Source organism: Coregonus clupeaformis, chromosome 12 (genome assembly GCF_020615455.1).
Source record: "Coregonus clupeaformis isolate EN_2021a chromosome 12, ASM2061545v1, whole genome shotgun sequence".
In the NCBI taxonomy this organism is placed as follows: domain Eukaryota; kingdom Metazoa; phylum Chordata; class Actinopteri; order Salmoniformes; family Salmonidae; genus Coregonus; species Coregonus clupeaformis.
Window position 1 is genome coordinate 34,659,478 of NC_059203.1, and position 14,857 is coordinate 34,674,334.

Here is a 14,857-nt window from a genome sequence, read left to right on the forward strand (position 1 = left end):
GTGTTTGGACCATGATAGTTTGTTGGTGATGTGGACACCAAGGAACTTGAAGCTCTCAACCTGTTCCTGTTTCAGCATGACAATGGGTCTGTTTTTCATGGACGATTCTGTGCTTCCAACTTTGTGGCAACAGTTTGGGGAAGGCCCTTTCCTGTTTCAGCATATTTTTCAAAACATTGACAAAAAAGGTTTGCAATCAAGGACAGAGTTGACAGCCACTGATGGAGGTGACAATAATTTTTAACATTTCTTTGGCAATCCCTTGAAAATCGCATGCAGTTGTCAATGGATTTAGCGGAGCTGGGGGTCTCCTTGCCCCCCAGAAGGCAAATCGAATGTTCTGCACCTTACTGCGACGTTTATGGATAACAACCTATTCTATTTTATTATTCGGCCCATCATCATGTGCGCCAGTTTCTCATGGCTATTGATCTGAATTCTCGGGATATCTGCTCTAGGGATACACACACAAACATATTATTCACGAGTGTTTTGTTATTTGTTTTCCTTTCCAACCTTTTTCAACCTCAGTTTTCCTATTGATTGAATCATGGAGGGGGTGAGAGAGCTCTATGCCTGAATTGGTCTCTTACCTGGCATGGAAAAATACTGGAGATGTCTAGCCTATTATTTGGAATACAATGTCATTTCTACCACTGGTTTCTTGGGCTCAGTGCTAGTAAATGATGCTCAACCTGTCTTCATCATAAGGGAGGTTTCTGAGTCAAAGGTAGACAAGGTGATTAGCTCACTAAAGAACTCTAAAGCCAAAGATGTGTTTGGGATGGACTCTACCTTTCTTAAAAACTACAAAGAGTCACTCATTGGCCCCATTACTAAGGTCACCAACACATATATTGGTCTCGGGGTGTTTCCAGGGTATGGAAGTCGGCCATAATAACGGCCATCTTTAAATCAGGCGACCCTGCTGACGTGAGTAACTACAGGCCCATTAGTATACTACCTGTGGTGTCAAAGGTTGTTGAAAAGTGTGTAGCAGAACAACTGATTGCCCACCTCAACAACAGCCCCTTCACATTACATTCCATGCAGTTTGGCTTCAGAGCGAAACACTCCACAGAAATGGCCAACTGCTTTTTTCTGGAAAATGTGAAGTCCAAGATGGACAAAGGGGGCGTTGTTGGGGCTGTGTTTCTGGACCTAAGGGGAAGGCTTTTGATACTGTTAACCATGAGATTCTCATCACAAAATTGTCCAAGTTCAACTTTTTCCCCGATGCCTTGAGATGGATGAAATCATACCTTGAAGGCAGAACTCAGTGTGTCAGAGTGAGCAATGAGCTATCACCCACTCTTAGCTATGATGTGGGTGTGCCCCAGGGGTCAATACTGGGGCCCCTCCTGTTCAGCCTGTACATTAATGATCTGCCTTCTGTCTGTACTGGGTCTGAAGTTCAAATGTATGCAGATGATACAGTGATATATGTGCATGCAAAGAGCAAACAACAAGCTGCACAAGAACTCACTACTGTAATGGTCCAGGTTACAAAGTGGCTCAGTGACTCGTGTTTGCATCTCAATGTGAAAAAAACTGTTGGCATGTTCTTCACAAAGAGGGCAACAGATGCTACTGAGCCAGAAGTCTATGTGTCAGGGGAGAAGCTCCAGGGGGTATCTGATTTTAAGTACCTTGGCATCATACTTGATTCCAACCTCTCTTTTAAAAAGCATGTGAAAAAGGTAATTCAAATAACCAAATTCAACCTAGCTAATTTCCGATTTATACGAAATTGTTTGACTACAGAGGTAGCAAAACTGTACTTCAAATCTATGATACTCCCCCTGTCACGCCCTGGCTCTGGGGACTATGTTATGTTGAGCCAGGGTGTGTAAGTCTATGTTTTGTATATCTATGTTGGCCTGAGTGACTCCCAATCAGAGGCAACGAGTGTCAGCTGGTTGTCTCTGATTGGGAGCCATATTTAACTATCGGTCTTTTCACTTTGTGTTGTGGTTTCTTGTTCCTTTTGGTTTGTGTGTATCGAAGGACTTCACGTTTCGTTCGTTGTTTTGATCGTGTGATCTGTTTAATAAATAATATGTACGCATTCAACGCTGCGCATTGGTCCTCCTCCTTAAGCGATCGTGACACCCCCACTTAACATACTGCTTGACTAGTTGGGCCCAAGCTTGCTGTACAACAGTAAGACCTATTCAGTCTGTCTACAAACAGGCTCTCAAAGTGCTTGATAGGAAGCCCAATAGCCATCATCACTGTCACATCCTTAGAAAGCATGAGCTCCTGAGTTGGGAAAATCTTGTGCAATACACCGATGCATGTCTTGTATTCAAGATCCTAAATGGCTTGGCTCCCCCTCCACTCAGTATTTTTGTTAAACAGAAAACCCAAACATATGGCAGCAGATCCACAAGGTCTGCCATGAGAGGTGACTGTGTAGTTCCCCTAAGGAAAAGCACCTTTAGTAAATCCGCTTTTTCTGTGAGAGCTTCCCATGTCTGGAATACACTGCCATCAGACACACACAACTGCACCACATATCACACTTTCACAAAATGCTTGAAGACATAGCTAAAGGTCAATCAGATTTGTGAACATGGTCCCTAGCTGTGTGTTGCCGCTTTCCATGTCTGTTGTCTGTAACTTGTGAGGTGTGGAAACATTTTGTTGCTTTTATGAATTTTGTCTTGCTGCTTTTTGTTCTATGTTGCTCGGTTTGTATGCTACGTCTTGCTTGTCCTATGTTGCTATGTCTGTATGCTATGTCTTGTTCTATGTTGATATTGTCTATATTGTAATTGTTTTTAATAACCTGCCCAGGGACTGCGGTTGAAAATTAGCCGGCTGGCTAAAACCGGCACTTTTACTGAAACGTTGATTAATGTGCACTGTCCCTGTAAAAATAAACTCAAACTCAACTCAACTCAAGGAGTATGTTGATCCTTCAGTCATCTGTCACATTGAGAACATTAATTTTAAGGAAATGTAAACACATAATGTCATCAAATACACTCATATGTAGTAGACGTTTCACATTTCTTTGGATTAACATACTAATGCCATGGATGCCATTTCTGAATGAGGCCAAATCTGGATACATTATTTGTTTAAAGGCACAATCTATCATTTCAACAGCCTGATCCTTCCACTTTGTCAGGTAAGTTGAGGGATGCGGCTGGTTAACTGCAGACTCTCGAATTCATAGATGCAAGGAGGAATGACATTCCATAAGGAGGAATGACATTCCATGAGATTGACATGATCCCCACTGGGCACAGACGTAAATTCAAAGTCTATTCAACGTTGGTTCCACATCATTTCATTGAAATGACGTGGAAACAATGTTGATTCATCCAGTGTGTGCCCAGTGGGTCATCTCTAAAAGCTTGAATACATCATCATAGTTTTCTACAGCTCCTACTCCCACAGTGGCAGTGTAAACAAGGGTTAATGGGTGATGGAGTCTGCTAACTGCTATCCTCTGTTCTCAGTAATGGGACAAGTACTCAGTCTGCTTTTCTGTTGGTGCATTTCTCGGTTAATAAAAAAGTGGTCAGATGACGCAGATGCTAAGCTACAGGACTGTTTTGCTAGCACAGACTGGAATATGTTCCGGGATTCTTCAGATAGCATTGAGGAGTACACCACATCAGTCACTGGCTTCATCAATAAGTGCATCGATGATGTCGTCCCCACAGTGACCGTACTTACATACCCCAACCAGAAGCCATGGATTACAGGAAACATCCGCACTGAGCTAAAGGGTAGAGCTGCCGCTTTCAAGGAGCGGGACTCTAACCCGGACGCTTATAAGAAATCCCGCTATGCCCTCTGACGAACCATCAAACAGGCAAAGAGTCAATACAGGACTAAGATTGAATCGTACTACACCGGCTCTGCCGCTCGTCGGATGGGGCAGGGCTTGAAAACTATTACAGACTACAAAGGGAAGCACAGCCGCGAGCTTCCCAGTGACACAAGCCTACCAGACGAGCTAAACCACTTCTATGCTCGCTTCGAGGCAAGCAACACTGAAGCATGCATGAGAGCACCAGCTGTTCCGGATGACTATGTGATCACGCTCTCCGTAGCCGATGTGAGTAAGACTTTTAAGCAGGTCAACATTCACAAGGCTGCAGTGCCAGACGGATTACCAGGACGTGTACTCCGAGCATGTGCTGACCAACTGGCAAGTGTCTTCACTGACATTTTCAACATGTCCCTGACTGAGTCTGTAATACCAACATGTTTCAAGCAGACCACCATAGTCCCCGTGCCCAAGGACACTAAGATAACCTGCCTAAATGACTACCGACCCGTAGCACTGATGTCTGTAGCCATGAAGTGCTTTGAAAGGCTGGTCATGGCTCACATCAACACCATTATCCCAGAAACCCTAGACCCACTCCAATTTGCATACCGCCCCAACAGATCCACAGATGATGCAATCTCTATTGCACTCCACACTGCCCTTTCCCACCTGGACAAGAGGAACACCTACGTGAGAATGCTATTCATTGACTACAGCTCAGCATTCAACACCATAGTGCCCTCAAAGCTCATCACTAAGCTAAGGATCCTGGGACTAAACACCTCCCTCTGCAACTGGATCCTGGACTTCCTGACGGGCCGCCCCCAGGTGGTAAGGGTAGGTAACAACACATCTGCCACACTGATCCTCAACACGGGGGCCCCTCAGGGGTGCGTGCTCAGTCCCCCTCCTGTACTCCCTGTTCACCCATGACTGCATGGCCAGGCACGACTCCAACACCATCATTAAGTTTGCAGACGACACAACAGTGGTAGGCCTGATCACCGACAACGATGAGACAGCCTATAGGGAGGAGGTCAGAGACCTGGCCGTGTGGTGCCAGGATAACAACCTCTCCCTCAACGTGACCAAGACAAAGGAGATGATTGTGGACTACAGGTAAAAAAAGAGGACTGAGCACGCCCCCATTCTCATCGACGGGCTGTAGTGGAACAGGTTGAGAGCTTCAAGTTCCTTGGTGTCCACATCACCAACGAACTATCATGGTCCAAACACACCAAGACAGTCGTGAAGAGGGCACGACAAAGCCTATTCCCCCTCAGGAGACTGAAAAGATTCGGCATGGGTCCCCAGATCCTCAAAAAATTATACAGCTGCACCATCGAGAGCATCCTGACTGGTTGCATCACCGCCTGGTATGGCAACTGCTTGGCCTCCGACCGCAAGGCACTACAGAGGGTAGTGCGTACGGCCCAGTACATCACTGGGGCCAAGCTTCCTGCCATCCAGGACCTCTATACCAGGCGGTGTCAGAGGAAGGCCCTCAAAATTGTCAAAGACTCCAGCCACCCTAGTCATAGACTGTTCTCTCTGCTACCGCACGGCAAGCGGTACTGGAGTGCCAAGTCTAGGTCCAAAAGACTTCTCAACAGCTTCTACCCCCAAGCCATAAGACTCCTGAACAGCTAAACATGGCTACCCGGACTATTTGCACTGCCCCCCCATCCCATCTTTTTACGCTGCTGCTACTCTGTTAATTATTTATGCATAGTCACTTTAACTCTACCTACATGTACATATTACTTCAACTACCTCAACTAGCCGGTGCCCCCGCATATTGACTCTGCACCGGTACCCCCCTGTATATATAGCCTCCCTACTGTTATTTTATTTTACTTCTGCTCTTTTTTTCTCAACACTTTTTTGTTGTTGTTTTATTATACTTTTTTATTAAAAATAAATGCACTGTTGGTTAAGGGCTGTAAGTAAGCATTTCACTGTAATGTCTGCACCTGTTGTATTCGGCGCATGTGGCCAATACAATTTGATTTGATTTGATTTGTTTCATGAAAATAGCCAGCCCCATTCCACTCAATATAGGTGCTGGAAGTCCCTTTAATCTATTTCATATGGTAATGTATGTGCCATGGTGACAGTTTCTAGTTTGTGTGTCAAAGACCCATTCACTAGGTGGTCCCTGTACTCCAGAGTCCAGACACTTCATATTGTGTCAAAGGGCAAAGAATTCAGTGGCTCGTGGTAATGATGATGCACTGGGGGCCAGGTCTAAGGAGGGATAGTGTGTACTATGTGGTGTGTTGTATATTGGTGGTCTATGTTCCCCTCCAGTGGTGAAAGAGGAAGCCTACAGTGTGTGGTGGTTGCCAACGCACCAGCTACAAAGAGGTACTTCAACCCTCAGCCTAGCGGCTAGAGTGTTGGTCCAATAACCGAAAGGTTGTTGGTTTGAATATCCGAGCCGACAACGTGAAAAATCTGTCGATGTGCCTTTAAGCAAGCACCTTGCTCCAAGGGTGCTGTACTACTATGGCTGACCCTGTAAAACAACACTTTCACTGCACAATTCCGGTGTATGTGACAATAAAACATATATATATATTTTTTTACCTTGAGCCTATACAACTTAGCCTGAACTCCCTGACAGTGGCTCACCCAGTGTTTGAAGTGGTATGAAAAAAGGTGCAGATGCGTTTTAATTAGACTCTACTGGGAGTATTCTATAAGAGGTGCCTGTGCTCAAGCAATAGAAATTAGAGGTGCTGGACATTTTCTGTACTGGTCATTACCGGCCCTCTTCAACTACTAAACTCTAAGGGGCGAATCCTAACTTCCCCTTAAGTCAAATTTTCACAGTCATGCATTCATGTCAGTAGCTAGGTTTCCATCCAATTGTCGACAGATTTTCATGCGAATATTCTTGAATCCACATGAAGAAAATATGCACATTTTCCCACCAGTGGTATGTTTCCACAAAATGGACTTGTTGCAGATAGAAATCAGTGCGTGATGACGTAGGGCACAAAAATGTAATTTTTCACTTAAGTTTTCATGTACCGAATAAAAGTCTAAAGTTAATTGTGTTTCCATCACATTTTCAAATCAAATCAAATCAAATCAAATCAAATTTTATTGGTCACATGCGCCGAATACAACAGGTGCAGACATTACAGTGAAATGCTTACTTACAGCCCTTAACCAACAGTGCATTTATTTTAAACAAAAAAGTAAGAATAAAACAACAACAAAAAAGTGTTGAGAAAAAAAGAGCAGAAGTAAAATAAAGTGACAGTAGGGAGGCTATATATACAATAAAATAAAGTGACAGTAGGGAGGCTATATATACAGGGGGGTACCGTTGCATAGTCAATGTGCGGGGGCACCGGCTAGTTGAGGTAGTTGAGGTAATATGTACATGTGGGTAGAGTTAAAGTGACTATGCATAAATACTTAACAGAGTAGCAGCAGCGTAAAAGGATGGGGTGGGGGGGCAGTGCAAATAGTCCGGGTAGCCATGATTAGCTGTTCAGGAGTCTTATGGCTTGGGGGTAGAAGCTGTTGAGAAGTCTTTTGGACCTAGACTTGGCACTCGGTACCGCTTGCCGTGCGGTAGCAGAGAGAACAGTCTATGACTAGGGTGACTGGAGTCTTTGACAATTTTGAGGGCCTTCCTCTGACACCGCCTGGTATAGAGGTCCTGGATGGCAGGGAGCTTTGCCCCAGTGATGTACTGGGCCGTACGCACTACCCTCTGTAGTGCCTTGCGGTCAGAGGCCAAGCAGTTGCCATACCAGGCGGTGATGCAACCAGTCAGGATGCTCTCGATGGTGCAGCTGTAGAATTTTTTGAGGATCTGAGGACCCATGCCAAATCTTTTTAGTCTCCTGAGGGGGAATAGGCTTTGTCGTGCCCTCTTCACGACTGTCTTGGTGTGTTTGGACCATGATAGTTCGTTGGTGATGTGGACACCAAGGAACTTGAAGCTCTCAACCTGTTCCACTACAGCCCCGTCGATGAGAATGGGGGCGTGCTCAGTCCTCTTTTTTTTCCTGTAGTCCACAATCATCTCCTTTGCCTTGGTCACGTTGAGGGAGAGGTTGTTGTCCTGGCACCACACGGCCAGATCTCTGACCTCCTCCCTATAGGCTGTCTCATCGTTGTCGGTGATCAGGCCTACCACTGTTGTGTCGTCGGCAAACTTAATGATGGTGTTGGAGTCGTGCCTGGCCATGCAGTCATGGGTGAACAGAGAGTACAGGAGGGGGACTGAGCACGCACCCCTGAGGGGCCCCCGTGTTGAGGATCAGTGTGGCAGATGTGTTGTTACCTACCCTTACCACCTGGGGGCGGCCCGTCAGGAAGTCCAGGATCCAGTTGCAGAGGGAGGTGTTTAGTCCCAGGATCCTTAGCTTAGTGATGAGCTTAGAGGGCACTATGGTGTTGAATGCTGAGCTGTAGTCAATGAATAGCATTCTCACGTAGGTGTTCCTCTTGTCCAGGTGGGAAAGGGCAGTGTGGAGTGCGATAGAGATTGCATCATCTGTGGATCTGTTGGGGCGGTATGCAAATTGGAGTGGGTCTAGGGTTTCTGGGATTATGCTGTTGATGTGAGCCATGACCAGTCTTTCAAAGCACTTCATGGCTACAGGCGTCAGTGCTACGGGTCGGTAGTCATTTAGGCAGGTTATCTTAGAGTTCTTGGGCACGGGGACTATGGTGGTCTGCTTGAAACATGTTGGTATTACAGACTCAGTCAGGGACATGTTGAAAATGTCAGTGAAGACACTTGCCAGTTGGTCAGCACATGCTCGGAGTACACGTCCCTGGTAATCCGTCTGGCCCTGCGGCCTTGTGAATGTTGACCTGCTTAAAAGTCTTACTCACATCGGCTACGGAGAGCGTGATCACATAGTCGTCCGGAACAGCTGGTGCTCTCATGCATGCTTCAGTGTTGCTTGCCTCGAAGCGAGCATAGAAGTGGTTTAGCTCGTCTGGTAGGCTTGTGTCACTGGGCAGCTCGCGGCTGTGCTTCCCTTTGTAGTCTGTAATAGTTTTCAAGCCCTGCCACATCCGACGAGCGTCAGAGCCAGTGTAGTATGATTCAATCTTATACTTGTATTGACTCTTTGCCTGTTTGATGGTTCGTCGGAGGTCATAGCGGGATTTCTTATAAGCGTCCGGGTTAGAGTCCCGTTCCTTGAAAGCGGCAGCTCTACCCTTTAGCTCAGTGCGGATGTTTCCTGTAATCCATGGCTTCTGGTTGGGGTATGTACGTACGGTCACTGTGGGGACGACATCATCGATGCACTTATTGATGAAGCCAGTGACTGATGTGGTGTACTCCTCAATGCTGTCTGAAGAATCCCGGAACATGTTCCAGTCTGTGCTAGCAAAACAGTCCTGTAGCTTAGCATTTTCAACTCTACCGATAGTTTTGTAACAAAAACTGTTGAGATAAATAGCAAATGTGCCTACTCTGGTCTTGGTACCTGCACTCTAGCAAACAGCTGGCAGATACGGTGTAGGTAGGCTGTGCGGATTGGCTAGTCTACATTATGAGATTATTATGGATAAGAGTGAGAATATTTTTATTTGTCAAACGGCAGTCAAGCATCGATTATCATGTCACCAGAATAAGCCTTGATATTTATTGGAAAGCAGCATTAAAGTAATCACTGTGCATCATAACTTATTTAATCTGTAGCCTAATAAACTGCATGGTTTCCGAGTCGTGGTGGGAGGACCACACTTTTATTTTACCAGGTAAGTTGACTGAGAACACATTCTCATTTACAGCAACAACCTGGGAAATAGTTACAGGGGATGAATGAGCCAATTGGAAGCTGGGGATGATTAGGTGGCCATGATGGTATGAGGGCCAGATTGGGAATTTATCCAGGACACCGGGGTTAACACTCCTATTCTTACGATAAGTGCCATTGTGTCACACCCTGGCTCGGGGACTCATTATGTTGAGCCAGGGTGTGTTCATTCTATGTTTTCTGTTTCTTTGGTGGGTGTTCTAGGTTGTCTATTTTCTATGTTTGCCGGTGTGACTCCCAATCAGGGGCAACGAGTGTCAGCTGTCGGCTGGTTGTCTCTGATTGGGAGCCATATTTAATCTGTCTGTTTTTCTTTCGGGTTGTGGGATTTTGTTTGTGTTGTACCACAGACGTCACGCATTCGTTGTTTATTTGTTTTGCTCGTGTGAGCATTTAATAAATATAATATGTTCACTCGCAACGCTGCGCCTTGGTCTCCCTCATTAGACGATCGTGACAGAAAATCCCACCTAAACCAGACCAAGCAGCGTGAAGAGGAGAGAGGAAGGACCTTGGATCAGGGGAGTAGGAGTTTCGGCTGGGCCACGCTAAGTGAAGAGGAGAGAGGCTGGTCTATGAAGCAATGGATCGAGAGTCTGGCGAGAGCTAGGGAGGCCTGGTCCACGGGGAGGGGAGAACCCCAGAAATTTTTTAGGGGGGGGCTCACGACGTGGACGACGGGGCAGCAGGAGGCCGCGATGGAGCGGTCCAGCGGGTGTGAAGAGGAGGCCGCCAGGTTAAGGGGGGCCACTGGTCACAGAGGAGAGGGAAAGTGTGGAGGCACGGCGAGAGGTACTGGGGTGTATTACCAGTCCGGTCCGGCCCGTTCCTGATCCCTGCATAGGGGCCACTGGCGTGTGTTCCCAGTGCGGTTCGGCCTGTTCCTGCCTCTCGCACCGAGCCTGTGGTGCGCGTCGTCAGCCCTGTCCGGCCCGTTCCTGCTCTCGTACCAAGTCGGTGGTGCGGCGTCGCCAGCCCGGTCCGGCCCTTTCCTGCTCCCCGCACCAAGTCTGTGGTGCGTTTCGTCAGCCCGGATCGGCCCGTTCCTGCTCCACGCACCAAGTCAGGGGTGCGCTTCGACAGCCCGGCTCGGTCCGCTCCTGCTTCCCACACCAAGCCAGTGGTGTGCGTCGTCAGTCCGGCACGGCCCGTTCCTGCTCTCCGCACCAAGTCTGTGGTGCGCGTCGCCAGCCCAGTCCGGCCCATCCAAGCTTCCCGCACCAAGTCTGTGGTGAGTCTCGTCAGCCCTGTCCGGCTCGTTCCTGCTCTCCGCACCAAGTCGGTGGTGCGCGTCGCCAGCCCATTCCGGTCCATTCCTGCTCCACGCACCAAGCCAGGGGCGCGTGTCGTCAGTCCGGCTCCGGCCAGCGGGGCTAGACAGGACCAGGAGTACTTTGGGGGGTTGGAGAGGAAGTGGGGATCAAGCCCGGAGCCGGAGCCGCCGCCGAGGAAGAATGCCCACCCAGCCCTCCCCTGTTTTGCTCGTATTTAGGCGCGGTCGCAGTCCGCGCCTTTAGGGGGGGGGTACTGTCACACCCTGGCTCGGGGACTCATTATGTTGAGCCAGGGTGTGTTCATTCTATGTTTTCTGTTTCTTTGGTGGGTGTTCTAGGTTGTCTATTTTCTATGTTTGCCGGTGTGACTCCCAATCAGGGGCAACGAGTGTCAGCTGTCGGCTGGTTGTCTCTGATTGGGAGCCATATTTAATCTGTCTGTTTTTCTTTCGGGTTGTGGGATTTTGTTCGTGTTGTACCACAGACGTCACGCATTCGTTGTTTATTTGTTTTGCTCGTGTGAGCATTTAATAAATATAATATGTTCACTCGCAACGCTGCGCCTTGGTCTCCCTCATTAGACGATCGTGACACATTGGATCTTTAGTGACCACAGAGAGTCAGAACACCTGTTTAACACACCACAGGACGTTTCGGTGCAATTTTATAAATGCTGACAGATAATTTGTTCGTTGGACATGGTGGGATCTTTTTGTGTCTTTTAAACTTAATCATGCGAGAAATGGTGTTGGAAACGTATTTATGCGGAATTATTGATTTAAGATGCATCTTATGGAAGTAAACTTGGAGTCTCGCGATGATATGTTGTTTATTAGGTGTGATGAAAGCGCACAGTAATTAGATTGTCGCTCCTGTCCAATAAATATCGAGGGTCTTATTCTGGTGACATTGTGATTGATGCTTGAATGTAGTTTGACAAATATCCATTATAATCTCACAATGTACACTACCAGTCAAAAGTTTGGACACACCTAGTCATTCAACGGTTTTTCTTTATTTTTACAATTTTTTACATTGTAGAATAATAGTGAAGACATCAAAACTATGAAATAACACATATGGAATCATATAGTAACCAAAAAAGTGTTAAACAAATCAAAATATATTTTATATTTCAGATTCTTCAAATAGCCACCCTTTGCCTTGATGACAGATTTGCACACTCTTGGCATTCTCTCAACCAGCTTCATGAGGTAGTCAACTGGAATGCATTTCAATTAGCAGGTGTGCTTTCTTAAAAGTTAAATTGTGGAATTTCTTTCTTTCTTAATGCGTTTAGGCCAATCAGTTCTGTTGTGACAAGGTAGGGTTGGTATACAGAAGATAGCCCTATTTGGTAAAAGACCAAGTCCATATTATGGCAAGAAAAGCTCACAAAAGCAAAGAGAAAAGACAGTCCATCATTACTTTAAGACATGAGGGTCAGTCAATACAGAAAATTACAAGAACATTGAACGTTTTTTCAAGTGCAGTCGCAAAAAACATCAAGCGCTATGATGAAACTGGCTCTCATGGAAGACCCAGAGTTACCTCTGCTGCAGAGGATAAGTTCATTAGAGTTACCAGCCTCAGAAATTGTAGCCCAAATAAATGGTTCACAGAGTTCAAGTAAAAGACACATCTCAACATCAACTGTTCAGAGGGGACTGTGTGAATCAGGCCTTTATGGTCGAATTGCTGCAAATAAACCACTACTAAAGGACACCAATAAGAAGAAGAGACCTGCTTGGGCTAAGAAACACGAGCAATGGACATTAGACCGGTGGAAATGGTCTGGAGTCCAAATGTGAGATTTTTGGTTCCAACCGCCGTGTCTTTGTGAGACGTGGTGTGGGTGAATGGAAGATCTCCGCATGTGTATTTCCAACCGTAAAGCATGGAGGAGGAGGTGTTATGGTGTGGTGCTTTGCTGGTGACACTGTCTGTGATTTATTTAGAATTCAAGGCACACTTAACCAGCATGGCTACCACAGCATTCTGCAGCAATACGCCATCCCATCTGGTTTGGGCTTAGTGGGACTATCATTTGTTTTTCAACAGGATAATGACCCAACACACCTCCAGGCTGTGTAAGGGCTATTTTACCAAGAAGGAGAGTGTTGGAGTGCTGCATCAGATGACCTGGCCTCCACAATCCCCCAACCTCCACCCAATTGAGTTGGTTAGGGATGCGTCGGACCCCAGAGTGAAGGAAAAGCAGCCAACAAGTGCTCAGCATTTGTGGGAACTCCTTCAAGACTGTTGGAAAAGCATTCCGGGTGAAGCTGGTTGAGAGAATGCCAAGAGTGTGCAAAGATGTCATCAAAGCAAAGGGTAGCTATTTGAAGAATCTCAAATATAAAATAGATTTAGATTTAATTTAACACTTTTTTGCTTACTACATGATTGAATGTGTGTTATTTCATAGTTTTGATTTCTTCACTATTATTCTACAATGTAGAAAATAGTAAAAATAAAGAAAAACCCTTGAATGAGTAGGTGTGTCCAAAGTTTTGACTGGTACAGTAGACTAGCTTACCCGCACAGCATCTGCAAGCTGTTGGTCAGAGAACATGTGCCAAAACCAGAGTATGCACATTTGCTATTTAATGCAACAGTTTTTGTGACAAAATTATTGGTAGAGTTGAAAATGTGATGGAAAAACATTGAACTTTAGATCTTTATTCGGTACATGAAAACGTAAGCTAAAAAGTACATTTTGTGTGCAGTACGTCATTCTGCACTGATTTTTATCTGCAACAAGTCAGTTTGGTGGAAACACCACTGGTGTGAAAATGCGCATATTTTCCTTATGCAGATTTTTTAATATTCACATGAAAATGTGTCGCCAATTGGATGGAAACCTAGCTACTGTCATCTATTTGTGTTAGGCTCAATTGGATGGAAACCTAGCTACTGTCATCTATTTGTGTCAGCACCTACGTCATGATGGTAAGAGAGAGAGATAGATTAGGGGGGAAACTATCAAAACCTCTCTCATATACTTAATGTTTTGTTGATTACCTTGGCTATTTGCATTTTACATTACAGACTGCCTCATTGTATGTAATGTTTTGGTTATTGCATATTCCCTTAAAATACAATGATTATAAATTAATAAAAAATCTATTCAAATTAATTAATTAAAGTTTGTATTTAAAGATATTTATTACTACTAGTTTATTACTACTTTATTACTATTATTACTATTAGTGTCTATTTATTGATAGCTTTCCACTCAACTGTGAGTCTGCTTGGAATGCCTATGCAAATTGCATGATGCAGTAGGCTCTCCTTGTAGATGCCTGTCATGTGGCATTGCTTGTGAATGTCATGCTCATGCACCCACCCACACACATGTACACACAAACACAATAGGTTCCTAACTGGAGTCTGCTGCCTGTTTGTCACCTTTCCATTGTGACCTATATACTGTATGTGTGGATTGGAAGTAGGCCATTACCCTAGTAACCTAAATATGGCATTATCTTGTTACAAGACACGTTCACCTAAGGCGTGAGCCGATCATATTCTTAGAACTAATTAAGTACATCACTCGAAACAAGTCGACAGATTTCACGGATAAGTCATGATAATTATCTTAAATTGTCTTAAAGACAATTTTTTGTCTTGTGACCAACCATGTTGTAAGTTATATGAAGTGGCATGTTTTTACTTTAATAGTAGTCATTTGTTTCATTGAGAAAGTGAATCAAAATGCACCAGAAGGAATAGATTATGTAGACCCGCAAACCTGCTTGGATGTATTCAGCTGTGGGGTTGGTTGACTGTATGTCCATCTGTTTTCAACTGCCTGACTGTCCTTTTTACTTGCGGTTTTAATATACATGATTGACCACGCAACAGTGTTTCCCCTTGATAATTTTTCGCCCTGAAACAACATTCAGGAATGCAAACACCAAAACATTCAATTGAACCCAACAGAGACCACATATTGTTGTTCAGCTGGGGCCGGGGGTAACACAGCTTAA